The sequence below is a fragment of the Pan paniscus genome, chromosome 1 (genome assembly GCF_029289425.2).
Source record: "Pan paniscus chromosome 1, NHGRI_mPanPan1-v2.0_pri, whole genome shotgun sequence".
NCBI lineage: Eukaryota > Metazoa > Chordata > Mammalia > Primates > Hominidae > Pan > Pan paniscus.
The window spans coordinates 163513666-163526045 of record NC_073249.2 but is presented as its reverse complement, the minus strand read 5'-3'; the positions used below and the strand labels follow the sequence as shown (position 1 = coordinate 163526045).

At 43.9% G+C, this 12380-nt stretch overlaps 1 non-coding gene across 1 annotated transcript; it reads left to right on the top strand.

The window, feature by feature from the left end:
• The first annotated feature begins 4628 nt into the window (after positions 1-4628).
• On the top strand, positions 4629-4690 carry LOC112438402 (U7 small nuclear RNA). The gene has a single exon (XR_003026829.1). It is a non-coding gene; the product is annotated as a U7 small nuclear RNA (small nuclear RNA).
• Positions 4691-12380: the final 7690 nt, after the last annotated feature.

The following is a 12380-nucleotide window of genomic DNA, read 5'->3' as shown; positions in this document are numbered from 1 at the left end:
TACACAAAACAAAATTTGAAAAGAAATGTAAAACTAGCCAGGGTGTCTGTAAGAAAGCATAACCATCTCATTTTTATTTCCCGAAGTGCCGTCATATATTAGAATTTTCCTAAATGCAGAATTAAATTGGTCCCCTCCCCCATTTTAACATAAAACTGCTACCTAAGGCTCTTCTCCAGATCATTTGTGCTTTTGCACACAGCTCCATCCCATCAGGGGTGAGGCGGGGAAGAAGAGGGACACCTTCACTCTCTTGCCTGAGTCCTCTGGTGCTGAATTCCGAACCCGTCTTCAGAAAAACAGTCCTAGAATATCGGCATTAGAAGTGGCCTCCGGGGTCACCCTGGAGGCCCTCTTTTCACACAGGCCCACCCAGAAGGTTCTGGGACTTACCCAGGGTCACTCAGCAGCCCAAGTGCAAGCTATGGAAGTACTCGGAGGAGGAAAAAGTGTGCTTTACCCAGCAAGAAGGCGCCACTTGAGGAAACAAAAACAGCAGACTCTGGGGCAAGGAAGATTGGGGAGGGTTGAGAGGAGAAGGGAAAGACAGACACAGACGCGCCGGGCCGGTGGAACTCAGCTCCGGGAAGGCTGTGGACCTGGACCCTGGGACTCCCCGCTGCCTGGGCGCCTCTAGCCCGGCGATGAGCGGTTCTGCGGGGACCGACGGCCCCATTTCCTTCTTGCCTCGTGATGTGGGAGGGAAGAAAGAAGGCGGCAACTGCAGGCCCGAAGCTCCCCTCGCCCAGCGGCCCAACCTCAGTGCTGTCGTGTCGGGGATCGGTCCCCAAGGGCGCCCCCAACCCCCTGCCCACGCCGAGATCACCCCCGTGCCAACCTCGAGGGCTCGGCCTGCGGGACTCCAGCTGCCCCTGCCTGGAGGGAGGGAAGGGAGAAGAGAATACGAATTAATTACGAAGGAAACCCAGGTGTGAAAGGCACCCGCCGCGGAGCTGGGCGTGCAGCGGGGCGCGCGGTGGGGCCTCTGCTCCCGTCCCCGTCCCGCGGCTACTCAGTTGCCCGCTCATGGGAGGCTCGCGACGGAAAATAAATCCCCTCAGAGTGAACCTGGGAGCCCGAGAGGACCCAGCCTGGGATCTCTGGGGGAAATAGGGGCAAGTTTACCACGGTTTAATTAAGCCACAGCCCTAGCGTGAGGACCCCGGCGACCCATCCGGGCTGGGGGATGGACTGGAGTGCCCCCCAGCCCAGGCCGCGAACCGGCAGCGAGAAGCACACTCTCCGCCATCCCCGGCCCCGCCGCTCCCGCCTCTGCGGACTCCGCGTTTGCCATGCTCCTTCCCGGGGTCCAGGGACCGGAGCTGCGGTGCACGTCTTATTGAAGGGGAGAGCTTTGGTTCTTTTCCTCCCTGCATCCCTCCCACTTTCCTCTCAACAGATAGTAAGCAAGACTCAATTTTCTCCAAAAAAGCCCGTTACCCCTTTCTGCAAGGGGCGCGTGCCTAGGTTCACAGGGAGCTCTCTTGTCAGCCCCAGAACAACCCTAAACTCCAAATGTTCTGTTTGCTCTCGAGGTACCCCTGGGATGCAGCGTCTCCTCCACGAAGCCTTCCTGAGCCTCCCTGCCCAGACCAGTTGCTCCTTCTTGAAGCTCACCGTGCCAATTAATGAGCCATTGTCATTAGTGTTGCCCTCTGAGTTCCTGGTGAGTTCCTGACCGTCTAGCATTGCTGAGCACAAAGGGGACGATCTAAATTATTTGCCTGAGGAATAACAGCTTCGCACCACGGGAGCGGGGATAGGGGATCTTGAAGGCTGTTAACTTATCAAATCCAGTCTTTCTCAAGAGTTTGGGGAACTGTTTTCTTCCCATTTCTTTTCTTTCCTTCTTTATAATGAATGCTTTTTATAAACACTTAATTTTTTTAAGTGAATGAATTTTAAGTCTTTACTAGAGGTCTAAAAAGCGTAAGACCCGTCAACTATGTATTTTTCTGGCATGTTTTCTCAGTCATTGTGAAATTAGTTGAAAACTTCTCCCAGCCTGAAATACCAGTAGCTGGTTCCACCTCCCACCCTAATGTAGAAACCTCTTCAGAACACCTCGGTTTTCAGCCAGCATCTGTTTCAATTTTTCCAGTGGAAGAGGAAGAGGAACCACTACCTCACAAAACAATCCATTCCACTTAGGGGCATCGTTATTTGTTCAAGGGTCTTTCTTTTCTAGAACTCCTTTATTTCCTTAGTAAAGGACAGTGGATTTGAGAGTCATTTGCTCAGATTTTCATATGAAAAATGGTCGTATTTCCATGTGTTGGGTTTCTTTATCTAGAAACACAAATAATTCACTGTGCTTTAGCTCCCACATTAAAACTACTATTTGTGGGGGGAAACTGAGCAAAAGCTAAAGTTTTGAGAAAGCCTCTGGATTCTGTATTCATTACACACAATCCAGGATGGTCCACAGGCCTTCTTTTGAGACCCACTTGGAGAGCCTTGGGTTCAGACTACACTGGTGGTAAAACTCTTGTGGAATGGTTGTAAGAGTTTTGTGTTCCTGGTTTTTTTAACCAGATAAAAAGCTTTTTTTTTTTTATTATTCTTTTTACCATTTTGTTTTTATAAGCTAAGATAAAAAGTATTTTTTAAAAAGTTAAATCATTTAATTCATCTTTCATTGTTGTATTCCTTGGCATAAAAGTTATGTCTTACCTATATTAGTCATCTAAACCACTCATCATATAAAACTAGGAACTTAGATGTCTTCTCTGGAAAATATTCATGTAGATTCCACTGTTTAATTAGAGAAGCAGAAAGAAGGAAAATCCCAGATATTTGGCCATTGCCTTCCAATTGGAATCAAGATAATGTGTTCTTTTGCATTACCCATCTAATGCATTTTCTGGCAAATTTATATCGCAGTTTGTGTGGTTCCCATTTGATTTAGTCTTTATATAGCTCTGTTAGCTTCCTTCTTTGCCATTGTTACAGATTATACTGGTAAAACTTCTTTCAAATTCTACCAGCTTGCAAATGTAAATGTTGGTTACAAGAGCAAGGTAGTATCAAGATCAGCACAAATTAATCACAACCACTGTGAAACATCTGCTTTATTGATGGTACTTCAACAGCATCATTTTCCACATATATCAGGAATTATGACTTTATGATAAAGTTGCTCTTGTTCCTAGAGGGAATCAAGTGCAAGAGTTAATAGACTGGATTAAAAGACAAGACTAATTGCTAGTCCTAGTCCTGACATTGAATTTAGAAGCCCACATACAGTAAAGATTACTAGTGAAAATTTAGCTGAGAGAAGGAAAGGAATTATAGTATAATAACTATCATTTCAAAGTTTTAGCTTTTTGAGTAACTATTTTAAAAATTTAGTTTTTTTACCTTGATTTTACTTTTATCTTGATTTAAGATATCTGTCATTCAAACCTCCAGCAGTTTGAGAACTTATTTACTCTAATACTGATACTATATACTACAGGTCAGGGTAAGGGATTGAATTATTCTCTGCTACCACCACCTATGAGGTCCAGTGAATAATTTGAAAAAGGCTTACAGGAGATTGTGAGCAGGAATCCGGGCTCAACTTTGGGAACTGGTATTCTAGTGCAGTATATTCAAAATACATACTTAATGGGTCACTTTTTTTTGTTACTTTAAAATAAAATATTCTTACACTAAATGAGATGAAGTTTGAGAAGCATATTATTAGTTGTGAGAGCTAAACACTTATGATGTGAGAGATATCTATATTGTATTTTTCAAACTGATTCCCTTACTTCTTATTTGAGACACAAAATGATATTCTAGAAGGAGCATAGGCTTTGGAATTGATAATCTTAGGGTCAGATCCTGGTTCTGCCATTTCTTAACTATGTGATCTTGATTAAAGTTACTCAGCCTCTCTGAATCTATGTTTCCTTACCTACAAAATGGGGATCAGAATATGAAGATTTACTGTCACGTATTTGGAGTGCTCAAATATGGGGGCTATTAGTACTACACAGTTTTGCTGTTACATAGTGGTCATATTTTCATGAGGCTACCTTAATTTTTACTCTGATATCATATACCAAATAGTTGCCACATTTCATATTTAAAAATGAAGTCATTGAGACCACTGTCCCTTCCATCGGTTTGAGCTAGGCATCATTTTTGTGTTCTCACAACTTAACGAATGTGAGACAATTTACTCTGTAGTGTTGCTTGGTAAATCACTTTTTCACTTTCAGGGTATTTTTCAGTCTTGTGGATGAGAGGTCTTGACAATAGTCATTAAAGATATGATAGCATTTTCACAAGAACAAGGACATGTGCCTTATGTCTCTTTGCTGAGATCCAGTCTGGGTGGACTAATTTTAACATTTTTCTAGATCTACACTAATATTTCACTAGGAGAAGTCACTATCTGCCTAGGTCAGATCTGATTAAGAGCTAGTAAAGACCACCTCAGTTATACTCTCTGGTAATGGGAGGATGTGATGTTGTGTAGTTCAAGGAGGATGGGATAGAAGTCAACCGGTTTGGGTTTGCTGGATGGTGACTTTGGTTAAGTCACTTGAAACTCCAAACTGCAGATTATTATTATCTAGTGGAGACATATTACATATCTGTTTAGCTTACTCCCATTAAACCAAACATCATTTAAAAAGCAGTGTTACAGCTCTTTTAGAATTAGTCTAGCAGGTTTTCCAGCTCTCACCAGAAAACTAAAGAAAAAATAAATAAAAAAAAATAAGAGAGAGAGAGAATGAAAATCCACTTAAATGTGAAGCTACCCTGAATTCTACTTAATGGGCATGAGATGCAGGGAAGTGAAGCAAGGGTGGCACAAATTGCTGTTTCCATAGTTAGTGTCAGTTCTCTTATCCTTTTCTTTCTTTCTTTCTTTCTTTTTTGAGATGGAGTTTCGCTCTTGTAGCCCAGGCTGGAGTGCAATGGCGCGATCTCGGCTCACTGCAACCTCCGCCTCCCAGGTTCAAGCACTTCTCCTGCCTCAGCCTCCCAATTAGCTGGGATTACAGGCACCCACCACCAAGTCTGGCCAGTTTTTTGAATTTTTTAGTAGAGATGGGGTTTCACCATATTGGCTAGGCTGGTCTCGAACTCCTGACCTCAGGTGATCCACCTGCCTCAGCCTCCCAAAGTGCTGGGGTTACAGGTGTGAACCACTGCACTCGGTTCTCTTATACTTTTTACAATGTGGGTATCTTGCTGCCAAAAGTGTTGGTGTTTAAATATACTACCCTCAATTTTTGTGCAATATAGCCTCTAAATGCAAGTCAGCTATTTCTTTTTTTCTTTTTCCTTCCTTCCCTTCCCTTCCCTCTTTCTTTCTTTCTTCTTTCTTTTCTTTTCTTTCTTTCTTTCTTTCTTTCTTTCTTTCTTTCTTTCTTTACTTTCTTTCTTTCATTCGTTCATTTCTTTTGACAGAGTCTCACTCTGTCACCCAAGCTAGAGTGCAGTGGCATGATCATGGCTTACTGCAGCCTCAACCTCCCAGACAAACAATCCTCCCAAGTAGCTGGGACAATACATGTGCACTGCCACACCGGACTAATTTTTGTAGAGACAGAATCTCGCTATGTTGCCCAGGTTGCAAATTAGCTATTACATCTATAGCTCAACCAAAGGAAAAGCTAGCTATTTAGATTAATGGAGATATGGTATGCTTGTATACTGTAAAGGCAAATTTTAAAAATTTTGTGGCTAATTTTTATTATATTTGAGTTTTACCTTACATGTTTCTTTAGAGTCTAACTCCTGCACAAGATGCAATTTCCATTGTAATATCTGCCTTACCAGGGTTGTTCTGAGAATCAAGTGATATATGTTTAATTGCTTTGGAAAACTTAACAGTGCTATGAAATGTAAATTGTTTCTGTCCTCTGGACAAGACTTGGCCAGGAATTCATTCTAATAGATTTGCTCTTATTTGTTTTGTGTTTTCATACAGAAAGGGAATTATAGATAAGTATAGAACAACAGCCATGATGATGATGATAGGAGCTTAGAAGACGAATTGACCACTTACCACATGCCAGAAAATGTGCTTAGTCCTGTAAGAAGATTATCTCAGTTAGATACTTCTTTGTGGGGAGTTCCTCCATTAGATTTTCTATCATCTAGGCCCTCCTAGAATTACCTCACTCGGATTGGGAAATCTCCAAGTGTGTGTGTGTGTGTGTGTGTGTGTGTTTGTATGTGTGTGTCTAGTGCTTTTTTATTCTTACAGAGCTGAACTAGTAAGTGCTAGGCAGGGAAATATTTATTTCCGACTCAACATGTTTCCATGGTGAGGAATTTTTATTAGAAGAAGATGTGAACTTCTTCCTTTCCCCCCACACGCTCCACTGAGGGCAGGAGAGTGACTTATCTGATTGAAGAGTTTGGAAGAGGGAATTGGGCATTTGTGGATTAGCCACTCTTGTACATTTTGGGCATGACTGCTTGCAGAGAGGATACATTCTGGTTTTCAGTCTCCACCATGCTACGACTTAGCAAAATATGCTCTATATCTGTGGGTGAGATATGCACCTGTTTAGTGCTGCCTATGGCTGGGTAGGTAAATCTGACTAGCTCAGCAACTATTAGCAAGTCCACTTGGTTGTATGTCTTTAATTCAACTTTCACCAGAAATAAAGCTAATATTTTCAATCTCTCACTTCTGTGTCTACTTTTAATTGGTTCCAAATTTAGATGGGAAAGAGAAGTGTTATGAATTAACTGCTTAAACACCTGATAAGGGGCAGTATAAGGGAGTGGTGAAGAGCACTGGTGTGGAAATGAAATTGCCGATTTCAAATTCTGGCTCCATGACTTATTAGCTGTGTTACATTGTGCAAGTTACTTAACCTCCTGTGCCTTAGTTACCTTATCTTTAATTAAAAAAAAATTTTTTTTTGAGACGTCTCACTCTTTTACCCAGTCTGGAGTGCAGTGGTGCAATCATGGCCCACTGCAGCCTCAACCTGCCAGGCTCAAGTGTTCTTTCCATCTCAACTTCCCGAGTGGCTGGGACCACAGGCACACACCACCATGCCTAGCTAATAAGACGAGGTCTCATTATGTTTCCCAGGCTGGTCTCAAACTCCTGAGCTCAAGCAATCCTCCCTCCTCAGCCTCCCAAAGTGCTAGAATTGTAGGCATGAACCACCATGTGCAGCTTAATTACTGTATCTGTAAAACAGGGACAATAATAGTCCCTATTTTACCTTCACTGAGTTGGTGAGAGGATTAAATAATTTAAAGCATGTAGAATGTTTCTAACAGTCCTGGGCACATAATAAGCATTAAAAAAAAACTGTTAGCTATTCTTATTATTATATCAATATTGACAGCCCAAGGATATAATCTAAATATTTGCAAATAATTTGCACTCAGCTTCTTTTTTTGAGACAGGGTCTCACTTTGTCACCCAAACTGGAGTGCAGTGTTGCAATTTTGGCTCACTGCAACCTCTGCCTCCTGGGCTCAAGCAATCCTCCACCTCAGCCTCCTGAGTAGCTGGGACCACAGGCTTTCACCACCACACCCGGCTAATTTTTTGTATTTTTGGTAGAGACAGGGTTTCACCATGTTGCCCAGGCTGGTCTCAAATTCTTGGACTCAAGCGATCCACCCACGTCAGCCTCCCAAAGTGCTGGGATTACAGGTGTGAGCCACCATACACAGCTGCACTCAGCTTCTAACTTTCTTCCTGCAGTGACTGAATGTTTATGTCTCTCCAAAATTCATATGTTGAAATCCTAACCTAGGGCCGGGCGCGGTGGCTCACGCCTGTAATCCCAGCACTTAGGGAGGCCAAGGTGGGCGGATCACAAGGTCAGGAAATCAAGACCATCCTGGCTAATACAGTGAAACCCCGTCTCTACTAAAAATACAAAAAATTAGCCGGGTGTGGTGGTGGGTGCCTGTAGTCCCAGCTACTCGGGAGGCTGAGGCAGGAGAATGGCGTGAACCCGGGAGGCGGAGCTTGCAGTGAACCAAGATTGCGCCATGCACTCCAGCCTGGGTGACAGAGCAGGGCTCCATCTCAAAAAAAAAAAAAAAAAAAAAAATCCTAACCCAATTCTGAAGTGATGGTATTAGGAGGTGGGGCCTTTGGGGGGTGATTAGGTCATGAGGATAGAGGCCTCATAAATGGGATTAATGCCCATAATTTGCTTGACTATAGTAACCACTATATATATCACTGTATATTAGCTTGACTATAGTAACCACTACATATATATTTTGGCTTCCCCGGGCCACACTGGAAGAAAAAGAATTGTCTTTGACCACACATAAAATACACTAACACTAATGATAGCTGTTGAGCTAACAAACAAACAAACAAAAAATCGCAAAAAAATCTCATAATGTTTTCAGAAAGTTTACAAATTTCTGTTGGGCTATATTCAAAGCTGTCCTGGGCCACATGCAACTCACAGGCCACAGGTTGGACAGGCTTGATGTATTTCAAAACATCACGTTGTATACCTTAAATATAATAAAAATAAAATATGGCTGGTCAAGCTGGGCATGGTGGCTCACGCCTGTAATCCCTACACTTTGGGAGAGCAAGGTGGGTGGGTCACCTGAGGTCAGGTGTTCGAGACCAGCCTGGCCAACATGACGAAACCCTGTCTTTACTAAAAATACAAAAAACAAAACTAGCCGGGCTTGGTGGCGGGCGCCTGTAATCCCAGATACTCCGGAGGCTGAGGTGGGAGAATCACTTGAATCCAGAAGGCGGATATTGCTATGAGCCGAGATTGTGCCATTGCACTCCAGCCTGGGCAGCAAGAGCTAGACTCTGCACCAAAAAAAAAAAAAAACAAAAGGCTGGTCTCAGTGCAGTGGAATTAATTGACACAACCAGTTATTTCTTTTTCTTTTTTTTTTTTTTTTGAGACAGGGTCTCACTCTGTCCCCCAGGCTGGAGTGCAGTGGCATGATCTTGGCTCACTGCAACCTCTGCCTCCTAGCTTCAAGTGATTCTCCAACCTCAGCCTCCCAAGTAGCTGGGATTACAGGTATAGGCCACCACAGCCAGCTAATTTTTGTATTTTTTTGTAGAGACAAGGTTTCTCCATGTTGCTCAGGCTGATCTCAAACTCCTGAGCTCAAAGCCATCCACCTGCTTTGGCCTCCCAAAGTGCTGGGATTACAGGTGTGAGCCATCACACCCGGCCCAGTTATAGATTTATTTGTTCTGTCTTCACTCCCGTTGATTCACCTGACTAGACTTAAAATATAAATAGGCCAAGGGCAGTGGCTCATGCCTGTAAACCCAGCACTTTGGGAGGTTGAGGTGGGAGGAGTACTTGAGCCCAGGAGGTCAAGACCAGCCTGGGCAACATGGTGAGATTCCATCTCTACAAAAAATGTAAAAATTAACCAGTGTGGTGGTGCATGCCTGTAGTCCCAGCTACTCAGGAGGCAGAGGCAGGAGAATTGCTTGAACCCAGGAGGCAGAGGTTATGGTGAGCCGAGATCGCACCACTGCACTTCAGCCTGGGCAACAGAGCGAGACTCCTTAAAAAAAAAAAAAAAAAGGCCAGGTGCAGTGGCTTACACCTGTAATCCCAGCACTTTGGGAGGCCAAGGCTGGCGGATCACCTGAGGTCAGGAGTTCGAGACCGGCCTGACCAACATGGTGAAACCCTGTCTCTACTAAAAAATACAAAAATTAGCTGGGTGTGGTGGTACGTTCCTGTAATCCCAGCTACTCAGGAGGCTGAGGCAGGAGAATCACTTGAACCCAGGAGGTGGAGGTTGCAGTGAGCTGACATCACACCATTGCACTCCAGCCTGGGCAACAGAGCGAGACTCCATTTCAAAAAAAAAAGCCAGGCACGGTGGCTCACGCTTGTAATCCCAGCACTTTGGGAGGCCGAGGTGGGCAGATCATGAGGTCAGGAGATCAAGACTATCCTGGCTAACATGGTGAAACCCCATCTCTACTAAAAATGCAAAAAATTAGCCCGGTGTGGTGGTGGGTGCCTGTAGTCCCAGCTACTTGGGAGGCTAAGGCAGGAGAATGGCGTGAACTTGGGAGGTGGAGTTTGCAGTGAGCCGAGATCGCGCCAGTGCACTCCAGCCTGGGTGACGGAGCAAGACTCCATCTCAAAAAAAAAAAAAAATGTTGATTCACTGGTTATTACAATAGGGGGATTCTGTGAGCTAAATATGCTTTAATTATATAATTAAATGTAGTTTGATTTTTTTCTCCCATTTCTCTACTTGCCACAATCTGCAAAAATGAGACTCACAGTGACATTCCTAGGGGGCACTTATCAGGCTAGTCCATAGCGATCACCCTTATTTCAGAGTCGCATGGCATTTTGTCTGTCCTACACAATTTAGTAGTTAAATGTGTGCTGTCATATGTAGTAGGATGCTGGATAAGGTAGACTTTTGATAAAAGAATTATCTGAGTGGCTTGTAGGGTGCAAATATGTTGCAGTAGTATTTGGGGAATGGTGCTTAATATTTTATTATGAAAAATTTCGACACAGAAAACATGAATTTTGTTACAAATACCTGTATAGTTACCATTCTGCCATGAACACTCTAATACACATGCTTTTATTTATTTATTTATTTTTAGTTTTTATTTTTTGAGATAGAGTCTTGCTCTGTCACCCAGGCTGGAGTGCAGTGCCCGCAATCTCAGCTGACAGCTGACTGCAACCTCTGCCTGCCAGGTTCAAGCAATTCTCCTGCCTCACCCTCCTAAGTAGCTGGGATTACAGGTGCATGCCACCATGTCGACTAATTTTTGTATTCTTAGTAGAGATGGGGTTTCACCATGTTGGCCAGGCTGGTCTCCAACTCCTGACCTCAAGTGATGCGCCCACCTCGGCCTCCCAAAGTGCTGGGATTATAGGTGTGAGCCACTGCGCCTGGCCTAATACATATGCTTTATTACATAACCGATCTATCCATTTATCATTTGATCCATCCATCAGTCCATCTTACTTTTCTGATGCATTTCAAAGTAGAGTGTTGCAGTAAAATTTTGAAATGCTAACATTCTTCTGGGTGTAGTGGCACATGCCTATAATCCCAGTGCTGTGGGAGGCCAAGGCAGGATGGTCCCTTTAGCTCAGGAGTTCCAGTCCAGTCTGGGCAACATAGAGAGACCTCGTCTCTACAAAAATTAAACAAAATTAGCTGGGTGTGGTAGCAGGCACCTGTGGTCCCAGCTACTTGGTGGGGCTGAGGTGGGAGGATTGCTTGAGCCCTGGGGGTTTGAGGCTGCAGTGAGCTGTAATCACACCACTGCACTCCAGCCTGGGTGACGTAGCAAGACCCTCCAGCCTGGGTGACAGCAAGACCCTGTCTCAAAATAAAAGAAAGCAAAAGGCCGGGCGTGGTGGCTCACGCCTGTAATCCCAGCACTTTGGGAGGCTGAGGCGGGTGGATCACAAGGTCATGAGATCGAGACCATCCTGGGTAACACGGTGAAACCTCGGCTCTACAAAAATACGAAAAAATTAGCCGGGCGTAGTGGTGGGCACCTGTAGTCCCAGCTGCTCGGGAGGCTGAGGTAGGAGAATGGCATGAACCCGGGAGGCGGAGCTTGCAGTGAGCCGAGATCCCACCACTGTACTCCAGCCTTGGCAACAGAGCAAGCCTACGTCTCAAAAAAAAAAAAAAAAAAAAAAAGAAAAGAAAAAAAGAAAAAGAAAGAAAGAAAGAAAAAAATGCTAACATTTGATTCCTTTCTTGGAATTTCTTGTGACTCCTTGATTTCCTCTTGAAAGGCAGAAGCCATATGGTAGAGCAGACAAAGTCTGGAGCCTGACTGCCTGGGCTTGAAATCCAGCCCTGCCACCTACTAGCTGTGTGACTTGAGCAACCTTAGTGTGACTTAGTGTTCTCATCTGAAATGAGAGGATTATAACAGTTCCTACTTGTTGTGGGACTAAATGAGGTAGTTACAGGCAAGGCATCTGCAACAGTGCTTGGTGAACAAACACTTGTAGAATGCTAAGTGGCCCTAGGCACTTTATACGTATTAACTCATTTAATTGTCACCAAAACCTTATGAGGTAGTACTATTGTTATAAAATATAATGAATATTAAGCTATTATTGTTTGTTTTAGCAGAAATTCATAGAGGAAAAAGTATCTACTTAGTTTACAGTGGCACAATTGTCACTCGTTGTAACCTCAAACTCCTGGGTGTAAGCAATCCTCCTGACTTAGCCTCCTGAGTAGCTAGGACTACAGATGTGCACCACCACACCTAGCTAATTTTTAAATTCTTTTGTAGAGACAGGGTCTTACCCAGGCTGGTCTTGAACTCCTGGCCTCAAACCATTCTCCCACCTCAGCTTCCCAAAGCACTGGGATTACAGACATGCACCACTGCACCAAGCCTAGTTTTTTAGTTTTAAAACGGGCATTTTGAA